This window comes from Pituophis catenifer, unplaced genomic scaffold, assembly GCF_029215685.1.
Source record: "Pituophis catenifer annectens isolate HBS135680 unplaced genomic scaffold, rPitCat1.0.hap2 SCAF_1, whole genome shotgun sequence".
Classification (NCBI taxonomy): Eukaryota; Metazoa; Chordata; class Lepidosauria; order Squamata; family Colubridae; genus Pituophis; species Pituophis catenifer.
The window spans coordinates 204337896-204350875 of record NW_027256881.1 but is presented as its reverse complement, the minus strand read 5'-3'; the positions used below and the strand labels follow the sequence as shown (position 1 = coordinate 204350875).

At 37.8% G+C, this 12980-nt stretch overlaps 1 protein-coding gene across 1 annotated transcript in view; it reads left to right on the top strand.

Moving 5' to 3' along the window:
* TANC1 (tetratricopeptide repeat, ankyrin repeat and coiled-coil containing 1) overlaps nucleotides 1-12980 on the top strand; it is a 157760-nt gene that overhangs the window by 959 nt on the left and 143821 nt on the right. The window lies entirely within an intron of this gene.

Sequence of the window (12980 nt, the reverse complement as noted above, 5' to 3'; positions counted from 1 at the left end):
AGGAAAGAAGAGTTCTTGGGTGGCATGTGTGCCCAATTGTCAAAGGCATCTCCTGAGTGTCACTTCACAGGTGGCAATTTTTATATATGGCTGGAGGAATGTTACAACTTAGTTGAGCATGATAGAAGTCAACCTGCATGTGTGGGAAAACAGACCCAGGATTAATTGTTGGAGGTGTGTTCTATTTGTGGATGTGATTTTCCTGGGGTTGTTTAGGAGGATCATAAAACAGCACAGTTCTAAGAGAAGTTGGCAGCAAGGTTTAGCCAGGGTCACTTCAAATTTGTGCATTTCTCTTAGAATAAAGAACCTAAGGCCTAGGCGGAATGTTTTTAATGTCATCACTGAGTAATCTCCAGTACTGTCATCCTAACTCCCTTGACATTAGAAAGCAAGAGTTTAACATTGGAAAGTTATTTTTCAGGTTAAACATTGATCGCAGGAGTATGCTTCTGTATGTTCTGTTAGGAAATAGGATATAGGGCAGAGAAGGAGGTAGTTAATACTGTTGTATATTGATCATCTTGGAAAAATAGGTTTAAGGAAGATTGAGGCACCTGGTGGTATGGTTTTTTTTTTAAAAAGGAAGGCTAAGCTTATAGTGGTGTTTCCAAATGGAAATGTTCCAAAATAGGCTTTTGTGTGAAAAGGTGAAATAATATTTTTTGACAGAGAAGTAAGCAAGCACATTTTATTTTTTCCTCTCAGTTAAGTGTGCTTATTGTGTATCCTATATACAAATGATGATGTCTGTGTATGTGAAAATAGACAACTTATTTTGTATTGTCCTTTATCAAGTAAATGTCATCTGTAATTAGAAGTCGAAAGGTACAGAATCAAGTGGCATGTTTCTACCTTGGTTTATTTGTCTTTTGACAGTTAGAAAGATGAATGTAACAGAGTTGTCCAGTGAGGGTAAGGAAAAAGAAGGGATAATCTGGGCAAAAGGGAAGGTGAGGTAATCCTGTTCTCAGTAAAACCTGTGGATTTAGTCCAGGTTTAATATATAACTTACTTCAACGTAAGTTTTATGTAAAACCTTTCTTTTCTGTGTATTGTTGAACAGCCTATTTGCTCAAACAAGTTGAGTCAAGCATGATTTTAAGGCTGTGTTAATATATTGTGCTAAGACAGAATGTGGTTTGTTTGGTTTTGGCTTACGTTAGTACAGGCATTATCTATTGTAAATCATGTCTTAGGGCATGCTCTTAGAACCTAGCCATTTGTTTCCAATAAACCATGGCTTGTGTAGTGTAATATGTGAATTCCTTTTAATCCAATTCTTTTTCCACAAATATCCCTGGCATTGTCTACCGTATCTTTGCAGCAGTTGAACTGCAACTCTTTGGGGTGTCATTCCAATCCATTGAACAGAGACCTGCAGTGAAGCAAGCAGAACAATATTTAATAAACTGGCTTCATTTTTATGTTTTACATTGCCAGGTTTTCATTGAATGCTTTCATTATTATTGGTGTATTGTTAAAGACAGAGATTGCTTTTACTGTGTACTGGGGATTCTTCTCATTCTACCATTTTTTAAACATACAGTACAAGCTGGAGCTGGTCCTTTCACTCAAAATACCTAAACCACTTAGCCACAAATCCTTTACTTCGCTGCTGACAGTCCCAGTAAAAGCAGAGGTGTCAAACTGTTGGCCCGCAGGCTGGATACATCATGCATAGGCCACACCCACCCCAGCTCCGCGAAGGGAAAAAAATGTTGCGATACATGATGTGGTGGCAACGTGATGCACGTTTGACACCCATGCAGTGGTTGGTTCAAGGGTTGCCATTTTAGGAATATTTCCTCCAGTTGGGAGTCATAACTGATAAGCACTTTTGTTGGAAAAGCACTGACAAGGCTTTATTACATCAATACTTCCTTTTCCCCATTGGCCAGTAGGCAGTAGAGATCATGAGTATAGTCTGCAATCGAGACTTGGAAGGTATTGCCTTGATACCCTGTTTTGGAGTGGAGTGTTTTTTGAGCCAGACTTGGACTGTGTCCTACAGACGATATAATCGACTAGGAAAGGATAGTTTGACTAACAATTGCTCTTGGCCCAATAAGTACATGAACAAGCTACCCACACCTCCCTTTCCCAGTTGCTTTAAGTGTGTTAAGTGAATTAAGTTACTGTCCATATACTAAATTGTGACTTGTTTAATGATAGAACAATGAACCAGAATTGTTTTACATTCATGCCACTTGCTAAGCCATTATTTACAAACTGCAGTGACTGAGTTCACATCACATGGGCAATCACAAACAAGCAGACAATATTATAACTGAATATATTGTGTCACAACAACCATTGTCTCCTAATGGTTAAATGTTTTATATATACCCATTTTAGAAATGTTAACTGAGCACATATTTTACATGTAAATAATGTCAAAGTCAATCCTTGTTGTCCTACCATAGGGCAAGAAGTATTTTACCTGAAATACCAGAGAGCTACTGGCTATGTTTTTCAACATACTTACCACAGTTAATTTGACCAAAGTTTAGTAATTAGTTCAGTTGCTTGAGTTTACCCAATATATGTCAGCTAATCAAGCTGGATTTTCATAACACATTGTGCCACATATTGGCCAAACACATTCTGTTCTTGCCTGTTGAGTGTTCTCAATCTCTGCCAAGCAGAGTTGACAGTGCTAAACTAGATAAACCAGTGCCTGCCTTGGTATAAGGAGGGATCCTATGACAGCAAATAAACACCGTGAACTAATCCTGGTAATTTTCAGCATTTATGGTTACATAGCTTGAATCTTTAAAACATTTTGTATATAGTTCAATGCTAATCCATCTCTACAAATTCATATGATCACCAAATTGTTCATGGGAGACTATTGAGGAAAAAAATAGTTTATCAAAAGCTACCTGATTAGTAGTAAGTTGGAGACTCTGTTTATACTTTAGCTCTTAAGACTAGCTGTCAGTACAGAAACTGTTATTGTGGGTGCAGCAACTATTAATACTTATTATGGAATGTTTCCCTAGATAACACTGAAGTTTTGTTGGTGATACTCATAGTTCTTTCTTAATACTGTTCTGTCATATATAGTTATGACTCCATTGACTTCTATTGTATATGGATAGCAGTACATACTATCTGACAGTAGGATATCCAAAGTCCCAAGATTAATAAAAGTGGAAAAGATGAATAACAAAATCTTAATTTCCAAGAATTGAGATTTGAAAAATTATTTGTATGTGATATCTAAATCTGGTTCTCTTTAAACAGGGTTGAGCATCTTGAACATACACTTAACAGAAGTGCTAAGGATGGGATACTACAATAAAGTTTACAGCTACCATATTTGGGCTCTAGAATCTGGGGTACAATTGGATGGCAGCAGAGAGTATGTGTTATATATAGTGCCATCTTGTGGTCATCTGAATTTTACAGCTCAGATATGGTAGCGGGCAGAGCAGTGTTGTGTTCATTAGCGGCTCAGGGATCTTTTTTTCCTCTTTCTGGAAATCAGGGTGGGTGTGGTTTGTTTGTTAAACAATACTAAATCTACATTAACGTTTTGGCTTTTAGGCGTTCCCTCCCATCCCCCCCCCAAAATGGAATGAAACAATAGTGTTCAGATGGAGATATTTCACTTTAAAGTAGTAGAAGCCAAGGTAACTGTCAGCTTCTCTGTGAATTATAAACTGTTATAATCCATTTTGAAGAAATTTGAAAGACAAATGTTGAGCTCATCATTTAACAAGGTTTTTAGAAACTTAATTTAAAATATTCCCAAACGATTGCTAGCCTGTTTCCCCCAAAATAAGACATCCCCTGATAATAAGCCCAATCAGGTTTTGAGTGCATGGCAATAAGGCCAAGCGCTTAGTTCAGGGTTCAAAAAAATATAAGACAGGGTCTTATTTTTGGGGAAACATGGTAATTGAAATTTATGTTGGATACTGATTCAAAATCTGTACATGTTATAAAACTAATTAAATTGTAAATGATACTGAGGAGTCATGCAATTTCCTTGGTACTAGTTTAGTGTAAACTAAGTGTTGTGGTTTATTTGAAAACAAATTTTGGGTTAAGATGATGTGTGAAGTGATGGTTTAATATATAAATCAAATTGTTGCTCAAACCATGGCATCTTAATTAAAATCTAAATGATCAAACCTTTAGTTCTAAGCTTCATTGAATTAAAATAAAAGCTTTAATTGGAATTGTGTTTTCCCTCCTTTTTTCACGTTTTCTCCATTTTTCCTATTGTGGCAACAACAAAAGTGACCCATAAATATTTGGGTTGAAGGTTTTCTGCTTGGGGAAAACATACTACTTTACCAACGTGTTTATTAAAATTTCTTTCTAATAGTATGGTTCTTTTGCTTACTAGGATCAAAAGAAGTTACCATTGCTTCAGTGGTGAAATCCATTTTTTTTACTACCGGTTCTGTGGGCGTGGTGTGGTGTGGTGGCCGTGGTGTGGCTTGGTGGGTGTGGCAGAGGAAGGATACTGCAAAATCTCCATTCCCACCCCACTCCAGAGGAAGGATACTGCAAAATCTCTATTCCCACCCCACTCGGGGACCAGCCAGAGGTGGTATTTGCCGATTCTCTGAACTACTCAAAATTTCCGCTGCCGGTTCTCTGGAATCTGTCAGAACCTGCTGGATTTCACCCCTGCATTGCTTTGATTGTGTTTGTTATAGTGTGTGTGCACATGTGCATGCACATACACAAACAGTGGTGCTTAAAGGCTTTTGAACCCTTTTGAATTTTCAATATTTCTACACAGATATGATCTAAAATATTATCTGTTCTGTGTTTAAGTCCCAAGATTAGATAGATAATCCAATTAAATAAATGAGACCAAAAAATACATACACACATGCACAAACACATAGACAAAACCATTATGTGCTTTATCTAGCTGTTCCATTAAAAAAAATCAGGGGCAGAGTAGATTGAATTATCAACTGTTTGCAGAATTTGTCTGTCAGCTATAAACTTTGGTTTGTGGCCTTAAAAAGAAACCCTAGCATAATATCCAGCTTGCATTACAAGAGGAAATGAAGGCAATATCTTACATCCTTCAGAATTTCCTTTTAAAAGCTGATTTTATTTATGTGCGTGTGTTTTGGGATAGAGAACTACTATGAGACTTCCTAGTTTTTGAAGAACACTAATTAGGAATTGGATGCTATGATATTTATTTAAATCTGTTTGTTATGAGAGGGCAAATGACTATATGTGAAGATTGTTCTTGATGTGCAGGACATGTCTACAACTTTGATAGGATAGGAACTTTACTTTGCTCAACAGTATAAAGTACCAGTTGTTCCTGCTTTCTTGGTTTAAGCTAACCACTGGAATGTCCAAATGATGATAAATTAGGTCTACTATAGAGGCCAAAGCATACTTGGTTCTTTTCCAGAACTGCTTGCTTCCCATCGCTGCCTCTAGGAAAGAGACATTTTCTGCCTTTAACTGTGGAGTCTTGTACAATCGATGCCATAGCAGTTCTGAATTGGAGGACATCATTTTAAAGTCAGCTGTGGAATCTGTAGTAAAGTATATGTGTTTAAGGAAAAAATGCCATCTAGGGGAAGTTTCTCTTGAATTATGCAAACCACTTTCTAGTTAAGCCAAGTATATTAATATTTAAAACTAGGTTGTGAAAATTATTTGATGTTTTCCAGACTTAGAACTTTAAAAAGCCTTTGAAAACTTTCTAAACCCAAAATGGATTGATGGAGGTATAAAAATAGGGTCTAATCTATTTTAAAAAGATGGTATCTTAGAAATAATCATATAGAAAATCTGAAATCAAATAATCATTTATACCTTGGGAAATTTCCATTATTATGATTGGGAGAAGTTTGTGTATTACGGGGAGCAGTACATTCTCTTGTCATCTGTAGAAAAAGACTTGCCTATAGGAATTCTTTATTCCTTCCATTGCCAGGGGATACAACAGTTCTTTTGACCTATATTGTTCCTATTGCACTGCAATAGTATTGCAGGTAATTGATTTATCAGCATATACAGTCATACAACGTTCATCCCAACTCACAGCTGCATTATTTTTAGTTTGTGGGAATGAATGGCATCTACTTACCAGCTTGTTTATACTATAATGCTGATTTTGTGCAATTTTAATGACTAATCCTACAAAAATGACATCATCACTTCTAAGAGAAGACACTATAAACATATTTAAAGGAACTCTACAAGGTTTTAGAAGTGCAGAGAAACCGATGACTGAAACCTCTCCTTCCTAAACACTGAAATGAAAACTGACCCTGTTCAGTGGTCCTGACTGATTTATATGGAGTGGAAAAAGAGGATAGAACTGGATATTTGGGAAAAGAAATACACTTGAACAAGAGCTCTTCCCTTTGAAGTATTTATTTATAAAATAAATGGATCCCAATTGGTTTATTAATAGAAGAAGAACACAGCAGCATCACCATTACAATTACAAACGTAAAAGTGGAAAAATTAAAGACTTCCGGCCTTGTCCGTGCTAGTTTACCCATCTACAGTACATGTGACCTATGGGGAAGGGAGAATCTCCAGATTACTTTCTTCTGGATTTGCTCTGTTCCTGGGAAGGACAATGGACACTCAATTTGCAAGCCATTGCTTTTAATATGATCCAGGAAATGGATTCCTGCAGAGACCTTTATATTGCATACATATGATTCTCTTGATGTATGCCACCAAATTATGATTGCAGAAGCTTGAAATGATTTACAATCCTACATCAAAAGACTCGTTTACATCCATATGTTTCCCTTACATTATGTAGGCACATGAAAAGGGTGATCCCCCCCCTTCACGGTGACTGCTGCGTACAGGAGTGACATGTTTGGATTCCTTCTGTTGTCATGTAAATGGATTTCATATATCATAATTTTAAGCGCCTTTGTAACTATAAAACGTATAATTGCTAAACAATTTTAACAATACAATTGTTAAAAAGACATAATGGGGATGTGGTTAGTGGTTTTTGCATATTATAACTATGATGAGAGGACTATTTTTAGAATTATTCCACGTGGGAGCTGTAGCACAAAAATAAATCTAACTCTTGTGGTTCTGGATATGAGCTCTGTGGATATAAAATGGTAAACTGTTTTTCTATTTTATTTTATGCCTAGCATGTGTCCTATCTAGTTTAAGAAGGTTAATAGATGGAGATTTTCATCTGCTTCTTCCCTTATGCCCAATTGTGACCTCTAAAATATGTCATTTTATTCAAGATTTTTGAATGAAGTGGGAGGAGTTGCAGCAATGTGTTGAAGGAAGACCAAATTTGTCCTCTTCCGCATTTTCAAAAGGACCCTTATTTCTAGAGATCTTAAATTTGTTTATTTTTCATATTTGTATAACCGCTCATTTTGCATGAAAGTTACTTTGGACAGCGTGCAACACTTAATTAAAAAACAATAAATACATAAAACAATCACACTTAAAAATAATTATAAAAGGCACACAAAACAGGAGAGAATGATAATTATGTACAAATTCTTGATTGTACATTGTAGATGCTTTGCTGTTATTCCTTACTCTAAAGTGACAGAAATGTATGGTTGCTTTGGTGGTATAGAAATTTAATTCTTTATTAAGTAAATTAGATAAATATCTTGTTAGACTTTGGGGGGAGAGTTGAGGTAGATTAAGAAGGGAGAAGTTGGAAAAGTAACCTTTTGTGAATTATTTTCAGCTCGGTTGATTTAGGCTTTAAAGGTATTTCGTCATAAAGATGCATATTCTGAGGAAAAGCTTTTTTTAGAATACCACTTGTTCTTGCTTGCTACAAAGATTGCCATATAGTTTTATATTTTGGGTTAACTACCACACATGGTTATTGACCATATAACATAACATGTTATAATAATATCACAATAATTTCATCTTGCAAATGATGCACAAACTTCATATGGATTTTTAATGTGCGTGTGAGAGATACAGACAGACAATATTTCTGGATGGATCATACATATCTCTAAGCCAAGATTTACAATGTGTCTGTATTTTGTGCTTGTTTTTGCTTTTTGTGGTAATGTGATCTCAGTCTCAATGTTATCCTACCGGTGGTTGTCCAGAGTTGCTTATTACTGAATTGCTGATAGATAATTTTTAAAAGGAATCTAAATATTCCATTCTAAAAGGATATAATTGCTTAGGCGTAACAATTTAGCAGTAAGTTTCAGTCATTAAGTGTATCAATCTAGCCAACAGCTTAGTCCCTCTGTTCTGAAGATAGCCCCCTGGGGAATAAATTTCACTGAAATGGATAGGATTATATCTGAAAACAAGAATTACAGAATTATGAAAAAGTTGGTTAAAGTTTTGCTTGATTAATAAAAGGAAATATTTTAAGACTTTAAGGGTCATACTTGTTTACCATTTTAGGTGTTATCACTTAAGAAAAACTGAATAAAAAACTTAGTAGTGCCAGGCTGTTTAATGAATAACAGAATAATAGAGTTGGGAGGGATTTTGGAGGTCTTCTAGTCCAACCCTCTATATCAGTGTTGGCAAATCTTTTCGGCACCAAGTGCCGAAACAGGAGCTTGCCCGCATGTGTGCATGTGTGTGTGCCAGAAACCGGAAGAGCAGCCGCCCAGTGCACATGTGTGTGCTGAGTGGCTGTTCATCCGGTTTTCTGGCGTGCGTGTGTACGCCACCTGGTCTTCCGGTTTCTGGCGTGTATGCAGGTGCAAAAACCAGCTGGCTGGGGCGCATGCATGCACCAGAAACAGGAAGAGCAGGTGTCCCGTGCGCATGCGTGCACTGGGAAGATGATCTTCCGGTTTCCGGCAGGTGAATGCGCTCCAGCCAGCTTGTCTTTGCCCATGCCTGTGCACCAGAAACCGGAAGACCAGGTGGGCGGTGCGCATGTGTGTGCTGGAAACCAGAAGAGCAGCCACCCGGTGTGCACATGTGCACCAGATGGCTGCTCTTCCGGTTTCCGCACGCGCACACTCCTGTTTCAGCACTGAGTGCCAAAAGGGTTTGCCAGCACTGCCCTATACCATTTGAAACAAATGAGAGTTTAAATGTCTTCAGAAAAGCATCACTTCTGAGAAGAACAAACTTATTAAGGCTGTCACCCAGTTAACACACTTTCATTATTTAACAATTCTGCTTTCTAATTGTATTTTATAATATAAAAACAATTATGTAATATGCAGATGCTTAGTTCTAGTAAGATTGGGTTCTCCAAAGTTTAACATTTCTTTATTCATGAGCTTACTGATAGAAATGAAGATCACACAACAGTTGAGTTTGATGTGTTAAAGTATCATGTCTTTTCATACGGTATAGTTTCCTGGAGAAATTTTATGAAGGACATTATTTAAAGATAAGAAAGCAGAAGTAGAAGAAAAAGCTGAGAGTCATTGAGAGTCAAGTGACATACAAACTTAATAATCAGGATATTATTATTTATATGGAATGCATGAATCTTACCAAATATTTATTTATATTTCGTATTTCTTAACTACTCATCTCCCTTTACATCTTTGATACTGATTATTTATACAGGTAGTCCTTGTTTAGCAACTGCGTCAGTCAGCGAGTTTTTGCAGTTACCACAGTGATGAAAAGGCAACTTTTTGACCAATGCCCATATTTACAATTTTATCAGCATTTCTCAGTCACGTGTTTGCCATTACTATCAGTCCTGTGCAGTGGTGAAATCCAAATTTTTTTACTACCGGTTCTGTGGGCGTGTTGTGGCTTGTGGGCATGGCTTGGTGGGCGTGGCAGGGGAAGGATACTGCAAAATCCCCATTCCCTCCCCACTCTGGGGTCAGCCAGACGTGGTATTTGCCGGTTCTCCAAACTGCTCAAAATTTCTGCTACCGGTTCTCCAGAACCTGTCAGAACCTGCTGGATTTCACCCCTGGTCCTGTGGCTTTTTCTCCCCCCCCTTCAGTAGAGAGATGCATTAAAGAAGCTATCTCTTCATGGGCCGTTGTTCTCTGCAGTGCAGCACCTAAAGAGTTAACAATCTCAGCTCTATGTCCTTAATTGCTAGTTAACTAGAACCCTTCTCCAGCTGGCTGATTCTGCTGCCTGACACGGACCAGACCCGACCCTAATTTCACGTTGAAGGATTTATTTATTTTTTGCCTCCTAAGCAGCTAGGGCATTCCAGTCCATGTGATTTCTCCATTGTGAGCATGCTTACTCTCTTGTAATCCTGTCCTCTGCAATGAATGTAGATACAAATATCAGTTCTCTTGCCAATTATCCTCATGCCGGGTGAGCATCCCAAAGGGTGTGGGATTGGAGAAAGGGGCTATAAGATTTGCCATTTTATTCAGCTCCCTTGCAAGTAAAGTTCCAGAAACTTTATAGGTCCAGGTTACTTGAGGAACTGTCTCTCTCACCCCCCCCCCCATGGGATTGGCTCGTACTACTCGTGTTGGCAGAGAAGGCATGCTGCAGTTCCCGTCAGCCCGATTAATCCAGCTAGCGGGGTTCAGGAGGAGGGCCTTCTCTGCTGTTGCTCCTGCCTTCTGGTACATCTCCCCCCCCATGTGAGGTTAGCCCCAACCCTCCTGTCTTTTCGTAAGGGCATAAAGACCTGGCTCGCCAGTTGATGTGGTACCCCAGTGCGGGAAGAGTGCAATGGAGGTGCTTGACTGAGTAATAACAGATCCCACCTACCCCCTCACTCCACCCCCGCTCTCTCCATGTATCTTTGATTTTAATGTTTGATTTTAAGTTTTTATGTTTTACCTTAGATGTAACTGTAAGTCAGAGTTATCCTATGGTAAGATGGGCCGCCAATAACCCGTAGCCATGAAGGGTCATTAGATGACTTTGAGCCAATCATTCTCTCTCAGCTCGGTCTTTCTAACAAGGTGATTGGGAGAAAATTGGAGAAGGGAGCATCAGCCTCGAGTTCCTGGAGAAAAGGTGGGATGAGTCAAAACTGTTCACTCATTTGTGTTAGCAACTATGCTATAAAAGGAAGTGTGTGATATGCTCATTTACGTTTTTGTGTTACATTAATATAGTAGCTGCAGAAAAGCCATGTTATGTGGAAGATATTTCTCACGCACTTGTTCCCAAAGATATAATTAGTATGATCATGGAACAAAATTGATACATGCACATGTCTGTACATAAGTACATCTAAAATACACATGAATGTATATATAATGTGAACATGTGGAAGACATAAATGAAGTCTGCCTTTTGCATCAGTGAGCTAGATGGAAATATGTTTAGAATTAAGGCATAGTGGCCTGTTATAATTTTTATAATACTTGACATGCAAGTAAAATATTACCAATTTGCTTTATAAAGCAAAACTGGCTTTATTTCAATTGCATAATACTTAGTATATAGAAGAGGTTTGTTTCTTTGCATAAAGAAATGCATCAAGTTACATGATGTAAATGTGAATCTGGGAGTCATTAAGCTATTTATCTAGATAAATATTAATTGAATATCCAGTGTTGCTTCTGAATATGAATATCATGATATTTATATGCATTTGAATGTAGTTCCAAATCCTGACTTTATCATGTACTACCAGAGGTGGGTCAAAATGATTATTGGATAAAAGGTATGAGTATTGGTCTTGCATATTTTCATTACGTTCCATCATATTCACCTATTTTGAAATCTCTAGATATTTTAAAAAGGTAAAGGTAAAGATAAAGGTTCCTCTTGCACATATGTGCTAGTCGTTCCCAACTCTAGGGGGCGGTGCTCATCTCCGTTTCAAAGCCGAAGAGCCAGCGCTGTCCAAAGACGTCTCCATGGTCATGTGGCCGGCATGACTAAATGCCAAAGGCGCACGGAACACTGTTACCTTCCCACCAAAGGTCTCTATTTTTCTACTTGCATTTTAATTGTGTACAGAATGTAACTTGTCATTTCAAATAGCCTTGGAAAAATAAGATATTGCGCCCCTTAATCCATTTTCATTTAAAAAAGTTGCGAACAGACTAGACCTAGAAGGTCTCCAAAGAAAACCAGTGTTTATAAAGCAGGTATAAAGTCTGTATCTTGCTCTCCACTGACACAATCGGAAACCTTTGATATTCACATAAATAGGGAAAATGTGTAATTGTTAGTTTAGAAAATAATTTTTAAAATATAAGTCACAGCAAGACACAAGCTTTTACATCAAGTCAAACTCCACGCTAGTAACTACAAGCCATTATTTAAATAACAGTGATTAATAAACATCAATGTATTGTCAGAAAAAAAGGCTACTTTGTCTGCATTTTCTGCATGCTCATGTACCCACTAATGAGCAGCAGTTGGAATTTCCAAATGTGAAGTCCCTCAAGATAGATTCTGGTGATCAAATTGTGAGTTCTCTTTGTTTCTGCTTCATAGGTAGTAACAGCATTTTACTTTCAGAAGGGAAGACTTGTGTTCCCCTCCCCTTCTGATAAAATACTATGGAAATGATAAAGCCACATAAAGAACTACAGGATTATAATTAACACTTTTATAATTAAAATTTGAGATTCAAATTTTTTTACTACTGGTTCTGTGGGCGTGGCTTGGTGGGCGTGGCAGGAGGAGGATACTGTAAAATCTCCCACCCCACTCCAGGGGAAGGTTACTACAAAATCCCCATTTCCTTCAGCTGGGACTCTGGAGGCAGAGAATAGTTGGGGGTGAGGCCAGTCAGAGGTGGCATTTACCGGTTCTCTGAACTACTCAAAATTTCTGCTATCGGTTCTCCAGAATTGGTCAGAATTTGCTGAATACCACCTCTGTTGGAGGTCCATAATTAGCTATTCAATTTCTTTTGTAAGAAGACATAGGGATTGGTGTGGAATGCAAATGCTTACCTGTTGTTTTCCTACACTAAGTCTGTATTTGTATGCCAAACTGACCCAATATTCATAGTTAATCATGGTTAGTGAAATTAGCCCAATTAGTTACTACATAGGCTAGTTTACACAAATTGAGTACTAACCAAACTGAGAGCCAGTTTGGTGTAGTGCAGTGGTTCTCAACCTTCC